This window comes from Pan troglodytes, chromosome 21 (genome assembly GCF_028858775.2).
Source record: "Pan troglodytes isolate AG18354 chromosome 21, NHGRI_mPanTro3-v2.0_pri, whole genome shotgun sequence".
Classification (NCBI taxonomy): Eukaryota; Metazoa; Chordata; class Mammalia; order Primates; family Hominidae; genus Pan; species Pan troglodytes.
The window spans coordinates 24,049,166-24,072,591 of NC_072419.2; the positions used below are offsets into that span (position 1 = coordinate 24,049,166).

Sequence of the window (23,426 nt, forward strand, 5' to 3'; positions counted from 1 at the left end):
GGCCCCCGGCGCGCTGCTGGGACGTTCCAGAGCCGATCAGCAGTTGGGCGCCACGCTGGGCCCGGGCCCGGGAGAAGAAAAGAGCAGCGGCCCGCTTTGTGCGGCGGATTAGCGGCCCATACAGCTCCGGGGTTGGAAGGTTACGCTAGGCAATGAGGTTTTTGTTCCGTGATTGTTCAGGCCTGTTGCTTTTGATTGAATGGAGGGTCAGGGGACACGGGAGGCATGACGCTCTTTTCACTGGTTCCACTGGGGACTGTGAAGGAATCCCCAAGCGAACTCTTTAAACTTGGACTAGCTCAAGAGCCCAGGGCTTGTCACTTTGTCTCCTCTTGCATTCAAACTGAATTGTAGAACTCTTTAACAATGCCATTTTTTTTTTTCTGATTACTTAAGCAATTCTTTTTTTTTTTCTTTTGGTCTTTTTTATTTCCAATTGCTCGGTTATGCATGCAATTCTTTTTCATAATCATAACATGACGTTTAGGACCCTTCTGTATAGCAGAGGTTCTTAACCATGGATGCAAAATAAAATGGCATGTCTCCATTAAGTAGTGAGATGTGGCGCAAGTAATTTCTTAGTAATACCCGTGCATAAAAGCCTACAATAACTTAGGAGACATGCACGGTTATGTTTTTATAATTCACCCATGCTCTGATGGAGTTTGACATGCTTTCTTGAATGGAAAAAACAAATAGAGCCCCACCCATGGGCCTGTAATAGGTGGTTCACGCCTGTAATCCTAGCACTTTGGGAGGCCGAGGCGGGCGGATCACCTGAGTTCGAGGCCAGCCTGGCCAACATGGTGAAACTCCATCTCTACTAAAAATACCAAAATTAGCCAGGCGTGGTGGCGTGTGCCAGTAATCCCAGCTACCTGGGAGGCTGAGGCAGGAGAATCGCTGGAACCTGGGAGGCGGAGGCTGCAGTGAGCCGAGATCGCCCCACTGCACTCCAGCCTGGGTAACAGAGTGAGACTCCGTCTCAAAAAAAAAAAAAAAAGAAAAAGAAAAAAAGATTGCTTTTTTCTTTTTCTTTTTTTAACATAAAATGTAATACAAAAAAATTTTAATAAAAAATGAGACGGGGTCTTGCTATGTTGCCCAGGCAGGACTCAAACTCCTGGGCTCAAGTGATCCGCCATTAATTGGCCAACCCTCAATTCGAGAATAATAAAGGATTTTGCGCCATTATGTTCCATTTTAATTTTCATTATGGAACTAATAGTTGGATTTTAAGGACAAGCTTTTAAAATATATATATATAATTAATAGCTAGACTTTGACAAATTTAAAAGTAAATTTAAGAAAAGAAATTAATACCATTTGATGAGAATGTTTCTGAATGTAAAATTTTGTCATATCTCCAACTTTAAAAATAAGTATCAAAAGGGTTGTTTTCTTAAAAGGATTAGTAGTACCATATAATTACTAACTATATGGATTGTGTGTGATTATACTACAAATTAAAGTCATAGTTATCAAAGATAGAGAAAGAAAATTACACAGATCTTTGTGGAGTTTATTATTACACCAAATTATTACCTCAAGATAATAGATTCCGTCTGGAATAAAGCTCTGCAAGGCCCTAAACTGTGCTGGTGGCATGGTTATTGTTCTATTTTCTTAAACCATTTAAAATTAGATTTGGCCAGGTGCAGTGGACCACACCTCTAATCCAGAACTTTGGGAGGCCAAAGTGGGAGGATCTCTTGAGGCCAGGAGTTCAAGACGAGCCTTGGCAACATAGTGAGACCCCCATTTCTTTTATTTATAAAAATAAAAATAATAAATAAAAATACATAAAATGTAATTGTATGGTCAAATTGAGGATAACCACATGAATATTTTTGTAGGTGCACATATACCATGCTGATAGCATGGTAAATTGACTTCAGGCTTCCTCACGAGAGCAAAACCAACATATAGCAAGAGTTATAAAATCATTTGTTCCCTATGATACCATGTATCAGTCAAATATTGCTACAAAACAAAATAGAAGTATTTATCACTGCATTCCCTGGGGCTGGGAGCTCAGCTGTCTTCCAGCTGTAGGTCTCCTTTCAGCAGGGGCTGCTCTGCTCCCAATGTCCCTCAAGCTTCTAAACTAGCAATGAAAAAAGCACAAGAGCAAGCCCAGCCACACAAGCTCATCCCAGGCCTTTGTTTGCATCATGTCTGCTAACATCCCATTGGTCAAAGCAAATCACATGGCCACAAATAAAGTCAAGAGGAAGCAAGGAGGAGGCAGGGCTCAGCCTGAGGCCCTGGCAAGGGTGTGGGTGGATAATCCCATCATGCTGGAGCGGAGAATCAGGACCCACAACTCAATCGACCACACATGGCAATACCATTTGAGAAAAATATATTCTAGAAACATAACAAAAAATTCTTTCAATTTAATCCAGTGAAATAAACACTCAGAAAATATCTCCTCACAAAGCGTAGCCTCAGAGTTAAATATTGCACAAAATCAAGTCTCTGCCCTCAGGGTGCAGGAGGCGAATCCATACTGACTAATGAAAACACAAGATAATCTGGACAACTTCTAAAATAAAGATCTTAGCAAAATGCTGTGGTTGTATTGTCTAATTTCAGGTGCACTGGGAGATGCAATCCTGCTATGTGCTTAGAAGGAGTGTGCAATATTTGTCGACAGCCCTAAAGACCATATCACTGGTGGGAGACCATTCAGTAGGAGTAGAGATCGTATGCATAAGGAAGAAATCATTGCTGAATGAATTTGTTAATTCAAGAGACATGTTTGTAGAGATAGATTCCACAGGACTTGATGAAAGGTCAGCTATGGAAGAGTTACTCTAAATACAGTTGAATGGCACTCGTTTGGGGGCAGGGACAGGAAATGGATGTTTTAGAATAAGAAAGATCTGAGGTTAAGTTCTGGTCCCATCACTTCAGTAAGTGATTTAAGCTATCTAGTCCCAGTATGGAGACTGGTAAAATGAGAATAATCACTTATATAAGTAGGGTAACCACACATCCCAGTTTGCCTAAGACACATTTACACCCACTATCTCAGCGTAAATATAGCAAGCATCATCTTTCACTCTCAAGGGTATCTTGGTTTGTCCGAGAAATACACGTCTTTTATCTGGCCTGCATAACCTGAATATATAGCCTATATCTGATCATAAGGAATCATCCAGATAAATCCCAAAGAAGGAACATCCTATTAATAAAAACAGAAGGGGGATGGTATTCTATAAAAATGTTAATATCATAAAAGACAAAGGGAAGCTATGAAAATGTTCCAGATTAAAGGAGACTGAAGAGACAGGACATCTAAATGCAGTATAGGGCCGAGTGTGGTGGCTCATGCCTGTAATCCTAGCACTTTGGAGGCTGAGGTGGGTGGATCATCTGAGGTCAGGAGTTCGAGACCAGCCTGGCCAACATGGTGAAACCCCATCTCTACTAATAATACAAAAAATTAGCTGGACGTCGTGGCTTGTGCCTGTAGTCCCAGCTACTCGGGAGGCTGAGACATGAGAATTCCTTGAATCCGGGGGGGGGGCAGAGGTTGCAGTGAGCCAATATCACGCCACTGCACTCCAACCTAGGTGACAGAGTGAGACTCCATCTCAAAAATAAAAATAAATAAATAAATGCAATATGGATCCTAGACTGGATCTTGTATTGGAGGAGAAAAACTGCTATAAAGGTTATCACTAGGTTCATTAACAAAATTAGAATATAAATAGTAGATTAGACCATAAAATTGTATCAAGATTAAATTTACTGAAGTTTATGACTATGCTACAGTTATGTAAAATAATATCATTATTCTTAGAAAATATACTCTGAGGGCTCAGGCTGGGCACAGTGGCTCACGCCTGTAATCCCAGCACTTTGGGAGACCAAGGTGGGCGGATCACGCAGTCAGGAGTTCAAGACCATCCTAGCCAACATGGTGAAACCCCATCTGTACTAAAAATACAAAAAAATTAGCAGGGCATGGTGGTACACACCTGTAGTCCCAGCTACTCGGGAGGCTGAGGCAGGAGAATCACTTGAACCCAGGAGGCAGAGGTTGCAGTGAGTCGAGATAATGCCAATGCACTCCAGCCTGGCGACAGAGCGAGACTTCTTCTCAAAAAAAGGAAAATATACTCTGAACTATCTAGGAGCAAAGACCCATGATGTATGCAACTTATTCTCAAATGATTCTGAATAAAATGACATGTATAAATATAAACATAAATAAGTATGAGAGAGAGAAAGGAAATATTAAGAGGTGAATCTGGGTTGTTTGTACTATTCTTGCCATTTTTCCTAGAAAGTTTGAAATTATTTTCCAAAACACCTGCAAAAAGTGTGATCACCTTTGCAGTATAGACATTTAATAAATATTACTTGCTTTATGTTATAGCTATATATATGTATAATGGCTAAGAGAGGGAGAGGTGCAGAGAGGAGAATGGCTTAGCAAACTGCAGTAACAATAGGAGAAAATGGGCTATAACCATTGAACAATTTTACTTATTTATTTTATTTATGTATTTATTCTTTTAAAAAACAGGGTCTTGCTATGTTACCCACACTGGTCTCAAACTCCCTGCCCTCAAGCAATCCTCCTGCCTCAGCCTCCCAAAGTGCTGGGATCACAGGTGAGAGTTAGCACACCTGGCCCCACCAAACAATTTTAACCTTGTGGAATATACTATGATATAAATAAAAATGCTTATAACAAACTTGAAGGGGAAAAGAAAAGCAAAATACGAGATGCATGGTGATTTTAGCAGTACAAAAATATCAGAAATTAGTGAAATATGCCAGGTTTAATGTTCATCATATCTTTTATTCCATTTAAAGTTGTTTAAGGCTGGGTGAAGTGGCTCATACCTACAATCCCAGCACTTTGGGAGGCCAAGGCGGGTGGACCAGCCTGGGCAACATCGTGAAACCCCATGTCGACAAAAAATATAGGCACATGCCTGTAGTCTCTGATACTCAGGAGGCTGAGGTAGGAGGATTGCTGGAGCCTGGGAGGCAGAGACTGCAGTGAGCTGAGATTGCACCACTGCACTCCAGTCTAGGTGACAGAATGAGACCCTGTCTCAAAAAATAAATAAAATAAAGTTATTTAAATGTAAAATACAGTTTCAAAATTTTTTAATTAACATTTTTCTTCACTAACAAATATCTAAAAGCCTGAGTAAAATAGGCTTAGATGTTTTGCCTTTTAGTCAATTTCATACTCTAGCATTTTGAGCCATCCCTTTCAGTTAAGATACATTCTGAGTTTGCTTTGGACATTTTACAGAAACAAAAGGTAATGGAGGTAATCATATATTCCTTAGAGGTGGGTTTCACGTTAGGTCTCTGCTGCCTACTATTGTGTGACCTTGAACAGGTCAATCTGTTTTCTAAAATGATGGACTTAAGCTAAAGAATATCTAAGGTTCCTTTCTGCTTATTATGAGCAGAATTGTATTCCTCCAAATCTCACATGTTGAAGTCCTAACTCCCTCAAAATGTGGCTGCCTTCAGAGATGGGGCCTGTAAAGAGGTAATTGAGGCTGTTAGGGTGGACCCGTCTGTGGTGCTTGGTTCTGGAAGCCCTAGCAAACGAATACACTGCTCTAACACTCTGACTCTGCACCTTTTACCATCCGTCCTTTTCCCAGAACATGCAAATGTCTGCCACAAGAGGGCCACCCTATACTAAAATTGAATGCCCTGCCACATGGTCCCACCAGGGTGCACAGCTTGAAGCCTTTCCACCAAACTGGACCAACTCAAAAGGTAAGTCAGCCATGGAAAGTGACAGCCCAGGGGTAAAAGGGCAGGCAGACCCCTGGCTCCCGGATCCCTGCTATCCCTGCTCCCTGTAGCCAGGCCTCTCCATGAGGCCCCAGTCTCTAAAGACGCACCAGTGAAGTGTGCTCAGTGCTCCTGGAAGTGATGAGTCTGTAGGAAGGGTCACAGCAGATGGAGAAACACACTCAGAAGCAAGGCTCTCTCTCCAACTAACTGCACACACGCAGTTGACTCTGAAGAGTTGCTGGAAAATGAAGCCTGAGATTCAAACACTATCAAAGAGAGCACTAAGCATCCAACCTGCTTTTCTCAGGGTCTAATTCAGAAACTGAAGCACCAAAAAAAAAAAACAAAAAAAACAAATTTGTGTGATAGCAAGTGTGTGCCTGGTGCTTTGACTGACAGGCACCGACAAAAGGCAGGATTACCAAATGTAATGCAGAATCCTAAACTGGACCCTAGACTGCAAAAATAAAATCTATAAGGGACATTGTGATGACAATTGATGAAATTTGAATATGGAATGAGGATTGATAAAAATATTGTAACAGAGTTAAAATGTCTAATTTTAAACATTGTATTACGACATGTAAGAAAATGACCTTGGCTGGGTGCTGTGGCTCACCCCTGTAATCCCAGCACTTTGGGAGGTCGAGGCAGGAGGATTACTTGAGCCCAGGAATCCAAGACCAGCCTGGGCAATATAATGAGACCCCGTCTCTACCCCCAAAAATACAAAAATTGGCCGGGCATGGTGGCACACGTCTGTAGTTCCAGCTACTTGGGAGGCTGAGATGAGAGGATCACTTGAGCCTGGGAGGCAGAGGTTGCCGTGAGCCAAGACTGTGCCACTGCACTCCAGCCTGGGTGACAGAAGGACACTGTGTCTCAAAAGAAAAAAAAAAGAAAGAGAGAAAGGAAAGGAAAGGAAAGGAGGAAGGAAGAAAGGGAAGGGAAGGAAGGAAAGAAAATGACCTCGTTCATAGGAAACTGGTTTGGGGATAAGGAGGCATGATGTCCAACTTACTCTCAATGGTTCAAAAAATAAATAATAGGTATGCATTTATGTTGATATAAACATATAAATAAATACATAAAATAATAAAGCAAATGATTGGTGGATTTAGGTAAGAGGTATAGAAGTTCCTTTTACTCCTCCTGCAACTTTTCCATAAGTTTGAAATTGTAACAAAAGAAAAAGTTACCTCTCAAAATCCCAACACCTCCAGGAAAATTGTGCTGAGAACAGGTGTTTCTTAGTGATAGCAAGAAAATGCAAAAATCTTCCTTTGATTCACCAGATGGTATCATGATCTCAGCAACCAGGATTTCATTGACAACCACCGTAGGAGTTTTACACCTACCGAAATGATGGTACGGATTTTCAGAGACATCTGGACTTGCCTTCTCTGCACAGTCTCAGAATGTCCTTGAGACACTGTCGTACCAACTCATCGTCATTCTGGTTATGCATGAAAAGCAGCCCTTCCCATGACCTCAGAAATGCAGAAATGAGTCATTGTCCCAGCAGGTGCCATCCTCAGGACTGCGTTTGGAGAAGTGTCTTTTACAGTTATAATTTCTGTGGCTATAAATCTAGCCATGGTATTCATATTTCTGCCCTATATTTCTCTCTAAGATATCATTAAACAAACCTACCACCACTTTCAAGTTGGGTCAGCCTACATCTGAACCACAGCCCGTTTCCTTCTGGGAATACACTGTCAAGTGGTTTGATATATTACCAAGCCACAGTTGTCCAACTGGCATGGCCACTCTGTCCTAAAAAGAAGGATGTTCCAGCCCTGCTTTGTATCAGTTAGGAGATAGATCCCTAGGAATTGGGCACATGCATCCATGAATATATTTCTTCTTCTTCTTTTTTTTTTTTTTTTTTGCAATGGGGTCTTGCTCAGCCCAGGCTGAAGTGCAGTGGTACAATCTCAGCTCACTGCAGCCTCAACCTCCTGGGCTCAAGCGACTCTCCCACCTCAGCTGCCAAACTAGCTGGGACTACAGTGCACACTACCATGCCCAGCTAATTTTTAAACTGTTTCATACACACAGGAGTCTTGCTGTGCTGCTCAGGTGGTCTCGAATTCCTGGCCTCAAGTGATCCTCCTGACTCAGCCTCCCCAGGTATTGGGATTACACGTGTGAGCCACCATGCCCAGCCCATGAATATATTTCTGATAGAAATATACATTCATATATTCATAGATTGAACATACATTTGGGGGCTGGGCATCTGGCTCTCGCCCAGCACTTTGGGAGGCTGAGGCAGGTGGATTGATTGAGCACAGGAATTTGAAACCAGCCTGGGCAACATGGCAAAACCCTGTCGCTATATATAAAAAATAATAATAATAATATTACAAAAATTAGCTGAGCACGGTGGTGTGTACCCCTGTAGTCCTAGCTACTCGGGAGGCTGAGGTGGGAGGATAGACTGAGCCTGGCAGGTCAAGGCTGCAGTGAGCCATGATTGTGTCGCTGCACTCCAGCATGGGCCACAGAGCAAAACTCTATCTCAAAAAAAAAGACAAAAATTAAAAAAAGAAACATACATTTGGGTTGTCCATTGTTTTGTAGGTCCAGGTCTACTTTTCTATTAATATCAGTAGGGACTGATTGAACACAAGAGAACATGTTCTATCTTCCAAAGTTCACTAGCTTCCCAGCGTTGACCTGAAATTGGGGGGCACAACAATAGTGCAAGCTATTTTATGAACTATTTTCATATTGTGCATACAGTTTAGGATATAGTAAGGTACAGTTTAGGAGTATACTATATATTTTAAGCCCCTCAACGCCCCCTCAGACCTAAACTCCACATGAAGTTTTCTAATGAAATTCTAAAAATAGTCAGTTTACAGAAGTTCGCCATTGTTTAGCAGGGTCTGGCCAAAATTCAAAGAATGACCTATTCCAACCATCTGACTTGTTAGTTCATTTGGTAAGGAGCTACAAGTGATGTGAATATTTCCTGCTATTCCACCCTCTACCACCTGCCTGCTCATGATCAACTCCTACTGACTTCTATGCCTTCATTTATTTGAAATTTATGTCATCAGGCTTTACTTCTCACCCAGCATACATCATCCTTTTCTCCATTTGCCTGACACCCTCAGCTTTGACACCAATATCTTCCCTACTCCTTTACACTTCCCACCCAACCCCTCATGTATATTAATGTATGCAGGAAGATGTCTAAAGTGGTCTTCAGTTCTACACACCCACGCCCCCATACCCCAAGACACCATTCCAGTTAAGGTCCCCCGCTGTTTACCTGGCAGACCTGCTGTATGAGTATCTTCACTAGACTGCAGCTCTTTGAGGGCAGGGCTGATAGCAATGCTGGGCATCCCTCAGTGGCCATTGTCCACCTGAGGAACTCCCCAGGTGCCCACCCTCCATCCTTCTCCATGCCTCTCTAAAACGCTGAAAGCCTGGCCCTCCGAGACTGCATCACCTCTCACGTCCTCTAGCTTCCTGTAGGGTTTGGCAAATGGGAGTCACTGTCAGAAGATCAAAAAGACTCCCTTCCTGCTTCCCTTCTGCTCTGGCATAATCTCTCCTCCAAGATCCTTTCCTCCTGCTCCTTTAAAGCCTACAGGTAGTAATAGTTTCCCACTGTTGCTACTACACCATGGGAACTTCACCATGCTTTGTTGATTCATTTGGCTCGTTAGATACTAGGAACGCTGGGAGCTACAAAATCTCATTCAGCAACTAGTTAAAGCTTCTGACACAAAGTGGATGCCCAATAAAATGAATTAAAGAGTGAGTGAATATTAGAGCCAGGAGCTGTAGCATGCACCTGTAATCCCAGCTACTTGAGAGGCTGAGGCGGGAGGATCACTGGAGACCGGGAGTTCAAGGCTGCAGTGAGCAATGATCATTCCTGTGAATAGCCACTGCACCCCATTCTGGGCAACATAGTGAGACCCTGTCTCTAAAAAAATAATAATAATTAGTGAATATTAGATAGAAACTTGAAATAAAAGATAAAGTTTTTGCATGTTGGGAGGTTTGTCATGAAACTCTTAAATGGGAAAGCTGAATAGTGCTTGGCCAAAGATGGATCATTACAAGGGATCTTACCAGCAGTTCCAGGCCCTCTCATTCCACATTCGCTGATTGGGCTGTTTCAAGGGGCATGGTCAAATTTAGTAGCAGTCCAAAATTGAAATTTACTTTGCTGTCTGCTATGATGGCTAGGTTTACATTGTCTGTCATCATTAGAGGAAATATATAGGGACAGAACAAAAATACATTTATTAAGAAAGAGAACAGTGCACCAGTCAGCAGAAAGACTATAGTTATAAGACACATGAAAAGAAAAAGTTAATTCCTTGGAAAAGAGCTTTCTATTTTAAGAAGATGAACAAAATAAGAGAGGTCCTTAAGTGATAGCTAATGAAGACACTTCCCAGGCATCCTCAATGGCTGTGGCTTTTCAGATGTCAACCGAAAACAAAATCCATTACAAAGCGTAGCATCCAAGTTGGATATGGGTTGCTTATTTTGTTCTGTGGTCAGCCTTTGCTGAACATAGAAGTCTAAACCAGAGCCACAGAGCTGTGAGTGGTCCTTGTCTGTAAAATGCACTTGGACTGTCCTCGGTGACCCTAATTGCATGACTTGGCAAGAACAACAATTAAATAGGATATTTTGGACCAAATTCTCTCAGAGTACATTATTTTCTCAAGGTAACCTGAGTTTTGGGGTGACACACACAGTGTAACCAAAAGTGCCACTTTGCGAGGGTTTGCTAACTGATGTCCTCGTAACCTCCAAAATCAATTTCAGGGCATTGCAGAGTCAACACATCAATGTTCCCCTGCCTGCATTTGGGGCACTTGCTGGCTGAGTCGCCTGCAGGAGTGTTCTGGAGTTGCCTCTTAGGAGATCATGAGAGCCAATTGCTAAATTTTCAGGAATTTTGCAAGCTGGTTGACACCTCATCGGTAGCTTGAAATTGGAAACGGTGAGAGTATCTACACCACAGGAATGATAAACACTACAAATGAAGACATTTCTCTCCTAGAAAGTCAGCTGTTGGCCAAGCATTGTGGCTTATGCCTGTAATCCCTGCACTTTAGGAGGCCAAGATGGGAGGACTGCTTGAGCCCAGGAATTCAAGACCAGCCTAGGCAACATACAGAGACCTCATCTCTACCAAAAAAAAAAAAAAAAAAAAATTCACCAGGTGTGGTGCCATGCACCTGTAGTCTCTGCTACTCAGGAGGCTGAGGTGGGAGGATCACTAGAGCCCAAGAGGTCAGGGCTGCAGTAAGCTATGATCGCACCATTGCATGCCTGCTCTGGTGACAAAGTGAGACCCCATCTTAAAAAGAAAAAAAAAAGTCAGTTGTTAAACATTTACTAACCTCACATTACCTATGAATAATACCATATCTCTAGCGATGGAAATTTTGGCATTCTTTCCTCAGTCTCATTAAGCTCAAAGAGAGTCTTCCTAAGTGTATTGTTTAACATGGAACCCTAAATTTAAATGCTAAGTTTTAAAAAATTAGACTAGAATTAGAGTATATAGCCTGAGAACATGGTTTGTTTTCATTTCTAGTTGGCTCAAGATGTTTCTGAAAAATAATTTATAATAAATTGCCTTATAAAGTTAAAATGCCTTCCAAAATTTTATAAGTCAATTTCAAAAACTAGGGAAGTCAGCCAGTAAATAAAGAGAGAAAGAGATTTATCTCAAAATAGTTTCGGCACCACTAGAGGAATCTGTCTCTGTTTCAGTGGAAAAGGAGGCAGTTACTCCTAGCTAATCTCAATATTTTCTTTCCCCTGGAATAATGGCTGACCATTGGCTCTGTTGTTTTTGGCCAACTCCTCTACTGAAACAAAAATTTTGTAACTGCAGTGACCTAACTTGGGAAACAATTTTATAACATTTTCTAGGAACCACAAATCATTTGTTTCATTCTTTCTGAAGACCAACAGTGGCGGTAAGCAGAGAGTGTCTTTTGCCGTGTAACAAAGAAAAAACTTGATAAAGTCAGCAGCCAGAAGAGCATTTCAGTTCAAAGAAGGGTCATCCAGAGCCCATGAAATGTTGTCTTTCACATCAGGAATGAATATGCCTCACACAGCGTCATGACCGACTAAAACCCTGGATCAATCCAACTTGTTATTAGGGCATAAATGGTGACCTTTATTTATCACACAATGAATTTTAAGCTGGGCAGCCAGTTTTAAGAAAAACAGCAGCAACAGTGTTAGCTGCAAAAACATTTTAGAAGAGCTAGGAGAAAATAAAACATTATTGAACTTCTTCATGCGGCTAGAAAAAAAAAAAACCTTCTGGCATGTGACTCAGATTTCCATTGGGTGAATGCAGACTCATCCAAGTTATGCAACATTATTACTGTTGATAGGTTACAAAAAAATCTATCAGCTCATCTATCAGAAAAACCCGCCAGCAAAATGCCCTCAAAAGCTTATGAAATATGTACCAGTGAAGATATGCGAAGCAACTTGATATGCTGTTGTAGGACATGTGGTCGTGAAAACTATGTCCGCTTAAGTTAAATAGTCTGGATTTAAATCCTTCATGACCCATTAGCTACATGACTTACACAAGACACTGAACCTCTCTAAGCCTCACATGCTTCATGTATAAACTGGAGGTGATAGAAGTTCCCAAAAGAGTTGTTGTGAGACTTAAATGTTGTCTGGCATATGGTAAGTGCTTAACAAATATCTGCCTTTATTTTTTGCACATGGTCTATGTTTATTTTAAGCATCCGTCTTAGCTTGAAGTCCCCCAGAAGCCAACTCCGTGGCAAGGATTTGAGTACAAGTAGTGTATTTTGGACATGATCCCAGGACACCAGTAGAAGAGTGGGGAAGTGAGATGGGGAAGGGAAAGTAGCCAATGATGGCAGGGTGACCACCATCACCATGGGGGCAACTGGATCTCAACATATCTAAGGGTTCTAGGAGACAGAGTAGAATGCATCACAGAGATATCCCAGGCAAGGGATGCGAAGCTGGGTACTTATCCACCAATCCCCTAGCCATCATTGGTTGAGGGCTGCTCCCTACACAGCCCCAACTCCCAATTGTGCAGCACTTGTGGGACAGAAAGTGACAGATGGTTTAGAGTAAGCAGGCTTTAGCACATAGAGGTGAGTGCTGAGGGGGTACAGGGGTGCAGCACAGCCACTGCTACAGCCCCACATTATTGTTTTCAGGTAATCAAATTAGCTGAAGTACCTCTACATAGTTATTTTAATAGATCAGCTCTCTAGAGATAATAATGTAACAAAACGAAAGAGCTGTGTCTACTCTATGCTGGTTTTAATGGAAGTACTAAGACAAGAAATAAATTACCTAACTTAAAAAAATCAGTATGAGAGTTCCCATTAAATCAACACAGAGTTGGGAATAATATATGGAGTTAAAACCATAATTCTGTTTTGAACCTCTTACCACCTCCTGAATATCCATCACCTAAAATTACAGATGTATCTGTTATTTTTCACAGTGCTGTGGAATAGCCAAGCCGTCATGAAAACGTAAAACATCCCTCTTTTTCCAAAAATCATCAAGCTTTTAGCATCTGTAATAATAGGCTTCCCCAGTAACTGAAACCAATCAAGTGTTTAGGACAAATAACATTTTAAGACTTTCCCATGCATCCAGACAAAGGTTCAAATACTAAAATGATCATTAACACCTACAAACTGCATTCCCAAGCTGAGAAATGTATCTGTTACATAATCTGATCATTTGTGTTCTTGTCATGTGAAAAGGGGAAAGTCAATATTTTACTAACCTCTCATTCTTGGGCTCTCAATGCAATAGAAATTGACATGAGGACAAAAGAGTTTTCCCAGGTGAGGCTTCAATGGAGCTTATGCCCAGGCAAAAGGGAGGTAGCACAAGAGAAAAAGAGAATTGCCTGACTGACTTTCCAAAAAGAGCAGGTAGGGCTTTTTTTTACTAGGCAAAGCATGAGCATTGACACTGGGGGTAGGGTTTGCAGGCTGGGCTGGAGGAAGCACAGGAGAGGTAGGGTATGCAGGTGGCATAACTGGTTGTGATGGTTATCTTGAGTAATGGGCCATCTGATGGTCTGGCCAGCATCAACAAGGCTGTAAATTAATTGTTCAGCATTCCTTCCTTGGTTTGATATTTAGATTTCCTAAGGCCAGTTCCTGGAATTCTTTAAGTAAAAGGCATGGTTAAACATTATGAAGGAGGGGGCCGGGCACGGTGGCTTATGCCTGTAATCCCAACACTTTGAAAGGCCAAGGTGTTAGAGAAGCAGGAGCCTAAGACAGCCAGAGTGAAAACATTTTAAAATCAACTCCATCTTAAAACTAGTGAGGCACACTCTTTTCCAGTCACAACCCATGGTCCTAAGGTGTTTACAACCTAGGAGGCAGCTTGGTAATGCCTGAAAGGGCAAACTCCTACAACAACAGAAAGCCTAGATGTCCCAATACCAATAACAAGATATGCTTTCAAGATCATTATACTTATGCTTTGATGTACTTGCACACTAAAATGCCAAAGATAGTTTTCTTTAAATCAACAGAATAATACATTTTGTCATGCTGTCGGCCCACCTGCACATTGGCACAGCTTAGTTTAGTCTTTACATAGACAAGACCCCATATGAGAAAAACTTGAAACAAAAATGGTGTGTTCCTCCTCTTGCTTTCTGAAAATGTGCTACTCTGTGGCAGAGTAGCTTCCAATAAACTATCTCGTCTTTCATCACACTTTACCACTTACCTTGAATTCTTTCCTGTGCGAGATCCAAGAATCTCCTCCTGGGGTCTGGATCAAGACCACTGTATTAGTCCATTTTCGCACTGCTATAAAGAACTTCCCAAGGCTGGGTAATTTATAAAGGAAAGAGGCTTAATTGATTTACAGCTTCGCGTGGCTGGGGAGGCATCAGAAAACTTACAATCATGGCAGAAGGGGAAGCAGGCATGTCTTACATTGTGACAGGTGAGAGAGAGGGAGAGCACGTGAGACTGCAGGAAGAACTACCATTTATAAAACCATCAAATCTGATGAGAATTCACTCACTATCATGAGAACAGCATGGAGAAACCGCCGCCATAATCCAATCACGTGGGGATTACTCGTCCTCTCTCAACATGTGGAAATTACAATTAAAGATAAGATTTGGGGCTGGGCAAAGTGGCTCATGCCTGTAATCCCAGCACTTTGTGAGGCCAAGGCAGGTGGATCACCTGAGGACAGGAGTTTGAGACCAGCCTGGACCAACATGTTGAAACCCCATTTCTACTAAAAATATAAAAATTAGCTGGGTGTGGTGGCGCACACCTGTAGTCCCCACTACTTGGGAGGCTGAGGCAGGAGGATCCCTTGAACCCGGGAGGTGGAGGTTGCTGTGAGCCAAGATCACACCACACTGCATTCCAGCCTGGGCGACAGAGTGAGACTCCATTTAAAAAACAAAAAAAAAACAAAGAAGAAAGCAGCTCTTTGTTTCAGCTAGGAGCGGTGGCTCACGCCTGTAATCCCAATACTTTGGGAGGCCGAGGTAGGTGGATCTCGAGGTCAGGAGTTCGAGACCAGCCTGGCCAACATGGTGAAACCCTGTCTCTACTAAAAATACAAAAATTAGCCGGGTGTGGTGGCAGGTACCTGTAATCCCAGCTACTTGGGAGGCTGAGGCAGGAGAATTGCTTGAACCTGGGAGGCAGAGGTTGCATTGAGCTGAGATCATGCCACTGCTGCACTCCAGCCTGTGTGACAGAGCAAGACTCCAACTCAAAAAAAAAAAAAAAGATTTGGGTGGGGACACAGAGCCAAACAATGTCAACTCCTTTTTCCAGTAACAGAGGCAGGAGTATTCCTTGAGTCCGGGAGCTTGAGACTAGTCAGGGCAACATGGTAAGACTTTGTCTCTGTAAAAAATTAAATATAATTAAGGAAAAAATAGTAAAATAAATAAATAAATATATATATGAGGGAGGAAGTCTGTCCCATTCCTATTGTACCTCGATTCCCCCAGAGAGATTTCATCCTTCTTATTCTTAAGGAGACAGGGCCAAAGATCTCATCTTCCGAAGCTGCTTCCTGCTGAACAGGGTTGTCATCCTTGCCTAATTTTGAGGGCATTGAAATCTCTCGCTTACTGTTTTAAAGACCTGTAAAAACTGGGCTCCTCCTGGGATGGTGTGGATTGGAATATTTGGGCCATTATTAGCTTGATTCAGAACTGTTGAAGCCTGGAAGACATAAACTTTAACCATCTGTACCCCTGTTGAATATAACAAATAATTATTTTAAAAATCAAATAGCACCCAATGATAATTAATAAAATGCTTAAGCCCAGTTTAACAACGTTTGTAAAAAGAAATTGGATGGCATTTGGAATCTAAGTGAATTGGTTGGAAAACCAGCCTCCTGCTGTCTAAAACATAAAGCAAGTGAATTTTTAATAAGAGACATGTTTTTTTTCTTTTTCTTTCTTTTTTTTTTTTTTTTTTCGAAACAAGGTCTCATTCTGTTGCCCAGGCTGGAGTGCAGTGGTGCAATCTCAGCTCACTGCAACCTCTGCCTCACAGGCTCAATCAATTCTTCTGCCTCAGCCTCTCAAGTAGCTGAGATTACAGGCTTATGCCACCATGCCCGGCCAATTTTTTTTTTTTTTTTTTTTTTTTTTTTTGTATTTTTAGTAGAGACAGGGGTTTCACCATCTTGGCCAGGTTGGTCTCAAACTCCTGACCTCAGGGGATCTGCCTGCCTCAGCCTCCGACAGTGCTGGGATTACAGTTGTGAGCCACTGCACCCAGCCAATAGAGGCATTTTTATGGAAACGGGGGAAAAACAAATATTAATAGTGGGCATAATCTATCCAGAGAATGTTAGTTTGGAGTTGTAGCCTGGAAAGAATTTAAGATCTAGTCCAAATTGCAGAAAATAATGCAAAAAAAAAAAAAAGAAAAACCCTCAAAAACGACAGACAAGGCTAGAATCTAATAGCATGTGTATGATAATGTTTTTCTCTCTAGTCTCTCATTTTTATTAAAAACAAATTATGGTACGATCAATTTATTTACAAAATAAGTTTTAGTCTTACTATTCTTGGCCTGATGATTTGCATAAAGTTCACCAATAATAATTATTTGCCTTATAGGCTCTCTTAAACTGGCTTTGCTGAAACTTTTTACATAAGAAATCTCAGATTCAGACTTGTTAAAGCCTCAAGCCCAGCCACAAATTTATCTGTTCCTGCAAATACCTGTATGAATTGGGTGAATTCCTCTCCTCTGGAGGTCCCAAGATAACTTGGGGTTCTTGGGCCATTAGAAAGTGACATTCTTTTCTCAGCAGGTACAGAGACTGCATAGACCGAGTATGATGCCAGTCTTCTCCAAGGGGCTTTTATCAGTTCTTGGAGTCAACCTCAATTTTTAAAAAATCAGTCTAAAAGCATAACATTTCAGTCAAAGCCTTGGTAAAATAACCAGTCTCCAACTGTGTATTTTTACAAAAGAAAACAGATTCTTATACTTATTGTTTTTTGGTGGTGGTAGTTTTGTTTGTTTGTTTGTTTTTTAGATGAGGTCTTGCTCTCTCACCCAGGCTGGAGTGCAGTGGTGTGATCATAGCTCACTATAGCCTCAAACTCCTGGGCTCAAGCGGTCCTCCTGCCCTTGCCTCCCAAATAGCTGGGACTACAAGCACATGCCACCACATCAGGCTAATTTTTAAATTATTTTTTGTAGAGATAGAGTCTCACTATGTTGCCCAGGCTGGTCTCAAACTCTTTGTCTCAAGTGATTCTCCTGCCTTGGCCTCCCAAAGTGTTGGGATTATAGGTGTGAGCCACTATGCCAGCCCCATATTTCCCTTTTGCAGCACTTGATCTTGGCTGCATGAATCCAGTTGCTTCTGTGTTTTGCCATGTTTGTTATTCCTTCTCAGCCTCTAGAACAAATCCTCTTAAATATCACATCTTTGAATTACTGGGGTTCCTGGTTGTATTAGTCTGTACTCGCACTGCTATAAAGAAATACCAAGACTGAGTAATCTATAAAGAAAAGAGGTTTAATTGACTCATGGTTCCTTAGGCTGTACAAGAAGCATGGCAGGTTCTGCTTCTGGGGAAGCCTCAGGAAACTCACAATCATGGCAGAAGGCAAGCAGGGGCAAGCACGTTTTACATCACCAGAGCAGGAGCAAGAGAGAGAGTGGGGAGGTGCTTCACACTTTGAAACAAGCAGATCTCATGAGAACTCTATCACGAGAACAGCACCAAAGGGATGGTGCCAAACCATTCACAGTCCAGGCACAGTAGGCTCATGCCTGTAATCCCAGCACTTTGGGAGGCCAAGGAGGGTGAATCACTTGAGGTCAGGAGTTCGAGACCAGCCTGGGAAACATGGTGAAACCCCGTCTGTACTAAAAATACAAAAACTAGCCTGGCGTGGTGGCACACACCTGTAATCCCAGCTACTCAGGAGGCTGAGGCACAAGAATCACTTAAACCCGGGGGGCAGAAGTTGCAGTAAGCCAAGATCGTGCCACTACACTCCAGCCTGGGAAACAGGGCAAGACCCTGTCTCAAAAATAAATAAATTAATTAAATAAAAAGTAAACCACTCATAAAGGATCTACCCTTATGATCCAATCACCTCTCACTAGGTCCCATCTGCAACACTGGGGATTACAATTAGACATGAAATTTGGGTGGGGACATAGATCCAAACCATATCACTAGGAGATCTGTCCCAAGCCCACTTCTCTATTTACCCTCAGAATAGTTCTCAACCTTTCCAGGCCATGAGGTAGTACCACTCAGGATTGCTTTCAGATGCACACAACAGGCTTACCCACATAAGGATTATTTTTCTCTAATTGTTGCCAGGAAAGGGGTCCTGACCCAGACACCAAGAGTGGGTTCTTGGACTTTGTGCAGGAAAGAAGTCAAGGCAAGTCACAGAGAACAGTGAGAAGAGAAAGCTTATTAAAAGCCACTTAGTTACAGAGTAGGGTGTCCTCAGAAAGCAAGAGGAGAAATGTCTCATCTTTGTTTTAAATTTTTCTTATATAGGGTCTTACCTATAAAAAAGTTAAGCTATATCTACCTGTTGGGGGGCTGACAGTGTCACAAAATGTATTAGTTTGTTGATTTAAAGAAAACTGTTCTTGGCATTTTAGTGCATAAGTACATCAAAGCATGACTATAATCCTTTTTTTTTTTTTTTTGAGACGGAGTTTCACTCTTATCTCCCAGGCTGGAGGGCAATGGCGTGATCTCAGCTCGCTGCAACCTCTGCCACCCAGGTTCAAGCTATTCTCCTGCCTTAGCCTCCTGAGTGGATGGAATTACAGGTGCCCATCTGCCCACCACCACACCCAGCTAATTTTTGTATTTTTAGTAGAGATGGGGTTTCACCATGTTGGCCAGGCTGGTCTTAAACTCCTGACCTCAGGTGATCCACCCGCCTCGGCCTCCCAAAGTGCTGGGATTACAGGCGTGAGCCACCGTACCTGGCCAACTACAATCATTTTAAAAGCATGTATTATTATGCAATACCAGGACATCTGGACATTTTTTTCTGTCATAGTTTATCCTTGCAGGCATTGTTAAGCTGTTTCCTCAGCTGTAAACATCATATAACCACAGGTCATGATAGACAAGAAATGTGCCTTGCCAGTTTTACGATGGAGTTGATTTTAAAATGGTGCCACTCTGGCTCTCCTATGCTCCTGCTTCCCTAACATGATGACATGCAGTCCAGAGGTAGGCAGTTCAGGGCGAGTGTGGTGGAGCCTTCAGTCCCAGGTTCATTCCAACTCTTCACTCTGCTGGCTTTAGTATGTGGCTTAGTGCCTGTATTAGGCCATACTTGCATTGCTATAAATACCTTAGACTGGGTAATTTATAAAGAAAAGAAGTTTAGTTGGCTCACGGTTCTGCAGGCTGTACAGGAAGCATGGCACCAGCATCTGCTCGGCTTCTGGGGAGGCCTCAGGGAGTTTTTACTCATGGTAGAAGGCAAAGGGGGAGCTGTCTGGTCACACAGTGAGAGTGGGAGGAAGGCAGGGAGGTGCCACACACTTTTAAATGACCAGATCTCTCAAGAGTTCCCTCACTGTCACAAAGACAGCACCAGGGAGAAGGTGCTAAGCCATTTATGAGTGATCCACACCCACGATCCAATCACCTCCCACCAGGCCCCTCTTCTAACATTGGGGATTACAATTCAACTTGAAATTTAGAGGTGACAACATCCAAACTATATCAGTGCTCAAGCTCACAGATGGCTGCTACCCTTAGGCATCACATCTGTACCTGAAATCACTTGTACATCTACACCACCAATCTTATTCATGTATTTATTCAACAAATATGTATTGACAACCTACTCTGTGCCAACACTCTTCTGGGCCTTGGGATACAGAAGTGAAAAAAATAAAATAAGGCTGGGTGTGACGGCTCACACCTGTAATCCCAGCACTTTGAGAGGCGGAGGCGGGTGGATCACCTGAGGTCAGGAGTTCAAGACCAGCCTGACCAACATGGTGAAACCTTGTCTCTACTAAAAATACAAAAACATTAGCTGGGCATGGTGGCGGGCACCTGTAATCCCAGCTATTCAGGAGGCTGAGGCAGGAGAATTGTTTGAACCCAGGAGGCACAGGTTGCAGTGAGCCGAGATCACACCATTGCACTCCAGCCTAGGCGACAACAGCAAGACTCTCTCTCAAAAAGAAAAAAAAAGAAGAAAATAAAAATCCCTGATCCCTGTTCTTGTGGAGCTTATATTCAATTGGAGAAAACAGAAAGTAAATAAGATAAATAAGTGAAAAATAGAGTATAATAAGTGGTGATAAGTGTTACAGAGAAAAATAAAGAAAAGGGAACTGGGAGGATGGTGGGGCATCTGGTAATTTTAGACAGGGTGGTCAGAGAAGACCTCACTGAGGAGGTTACATCTGAGTAGAGAACGGAAGGAAGTGATGGGAAAGCCATTTGGATTCTTGAAGAAAGCGCGTTCTAAACATGGGGAAGAATAAATATAATAGGATGTGCCTGGTTTGTTCAAGGAAGGGGGCAGAGGCCATCATGGCAAGAGTGGGGCAGGTGAGGATAGAGTGCGGGTCAGATGAGGTCAGGAAGAGCAACGAGAGGACAGATCCCACAGGATTTCTACAAATCCTCCATAAGGATTTGGCTTCACTGTGAGAGTAAAGGGAAGCCTTTGAGAATTTTGGCAAGGAAGTGGCATAAACTGACCTACAACTTAACAGGATGGCTTTCATGGCTGTGCTGAGAATAGCATAAGCAGAGAGACCAGCCAAGAGACCATTGCAATAATCCAGTTTAGAGGTGATGGTGAGTTAGACCAGGGTGATAGCAATGGAGGTAATGAGGAGTGATAGAATTCTATATATATTTTGAGGGTAGAACCAACAGAATGTACTGATGTGGGATGTGAAAGAGAAGAGACAAGGATAAAATCTGAAGCTGGAAGGATGAAATTGACATTTACAAGATGGGGAAGACTGGAAGTGAAGCAGATTTGGGGGAAAAATATCAAGATTTCTGTTTTAATTATGAGAAGTTGAGATGTCTATGAAACATCCAAGGGCAAGTGTTGAATAGACAGTTGCATCTACAAGTCAGAAATCTGGAGAGAGGTCAAGGACAGACATAAATTTGGGAACCAACAGCAGAGAGAAGATATTTAAAGTCATGAAACTGAATCAGAAAACTAAGGGAATTAGTGCAGAGAGTAAAGAGAAGAAGTCTAAGAACTTAGTATGCATGGGGACTCTGGGGATCAGCGGTTAGGAGATAAAGAGGAACCAGCAAAGGAGCCTGAAAAGGACCAGATAGGTAGGTGGAAAATCAGGAAGAGTGTGTGGGATTCTGGAAGCCAAGTAAGTAAAGTGTTTCAAAGTGAAGAGAAGATATGACTGACTATGTTGTATGAGATGAGGACTAAGAATTGGCCATTGGATTTAGCAATGTGACGTTCCATGGTCATATGAGTAAAAGCAGTTTCAGGAAAGTGGTGGGGAAGAAACTATGAGGATGAAATGCCAAACTCAACATGAACAACTAAAATCCATGGAATAAAATTCACAGGGTAGACAAAAAAACAAAAACAAAAATCCTCAATGAAAGAACAATTACTTCAATCAACAACTTCAACAAGTATTTAGTGTTTATCATCTATGTGCCAAGTGATATTCGAAAAATTCATTGGCAATTCAGTGATGAAGAAAACAAAGTACCTATACTTATGGAGCAGATATTCTATTAGGGTTAAAGAGACAATAAACAACTAAACAAATATACAATGTGTCAGTTGCTGATAAGTGCTTCAAAAATCATACAGAACAGAAAGAGGATAGACAGTGGAGGCAAGTGGGGTGGCAAACTACTTTAGATAAGGTGATCATCAAGGCCTTTCGGATTTATTAGTAGAGAGCTCATCTTATATCAGTTAGAATTGGGATCTTTGAAAACACCTGTTAAAAATATATAAACATATATATATATATATATATATACACATATATATTTCTGATGGCAAGTCTGAATAAATACAAGAGAAGTCACAATTTAATTATCTTTGGCACAAAGATAATTAAACTACAGTTGCAGATGGCATATTTTTAGCATTAGGGAATAGAAACTATTATGTACAGTATTATGTCCCCCAAATTTAAAATCTACATAAAATGCACGATTTTCTAGAAAAAAAGACAAAGTGCCAAAGTTGACTCAAGAAATAGAAAACTTGAGAAGAACAAAAGAAAATATAAAAATTAGTTTAAGGCTGACTTTGTTAGATTTATGTTTAAGATCAGGTCTAAGGACCTGCTGGTTTCTCAGGCCAATACTATCAAAGCTTTAAGGTACAGGTAAGTCTTGCCTTATATAACTTGTTCAGAGAAAAGGCAAAGAAGGAAATAGTCCCAATTTATTCTTTATTCTGTGTTTTCACAAACACAAAACCAAAATAAAACATAGGCCTTCCTTGTGAAAATAAATGTAAAGATCCTAAGTAAATGACTAATAAACCATATCTAGCAGTAGTTCCAGAGAACACACCTCAAGCCCGAGCAGAATGTATCATAGAAGGCCACAATTGTTTGGCATTAGCGAATCCATTAATATAATTTACTACATTAACAAATTAAAGGAGGGGAACACCTAGTTAATGAAACTAAATACCCACCACTGATGAAAAGTCTTACAAAAATAAGACAAGAAATTTATTTGACATATTAAAGGATATCTGCCAGAAGCCTAACAGAAAGAGCAGAAGAGATGATGGAATATTAGAAGCTTTTCCACCAAAGTCAGGAACAAGATAAGGATCGCCACCAGTCAGCATTATGCTTCCAAACCTAACCCATGCAATGACAAGAATTAGAAATTAGTTATAAAAATTAGAAACAAAGAAATAGAACTCTCATTTGTTGCTTATATCTCATTCCCATAACGTCTAAGAAAATTAAGAGGAAAAGTATTAGAATTAATGAGGGCTCAGTAAGATGGCTGGCTATAAGACTAATAAACAAAATCAAATGTTTATCTTTAATAAACAATAATGAATTATAATTAACTAAAAATCACAAAATACCTTGAAATAATC

General features: G+C 41.5%; 1 protein-coding gene across 1 annotated transcript in view; it reads right to left on the bottom strand.

Moving 5' to 3' along the window:
- The window catches only part of BFSP1 (beaded filament structural protein 1), a 75,153-nt gene that overhangs the window by 37,472 nt on the left and 14,255 nt on the right, over window positions 1-23,426 (bottom strand). The window lies entirely within an intron of this gene.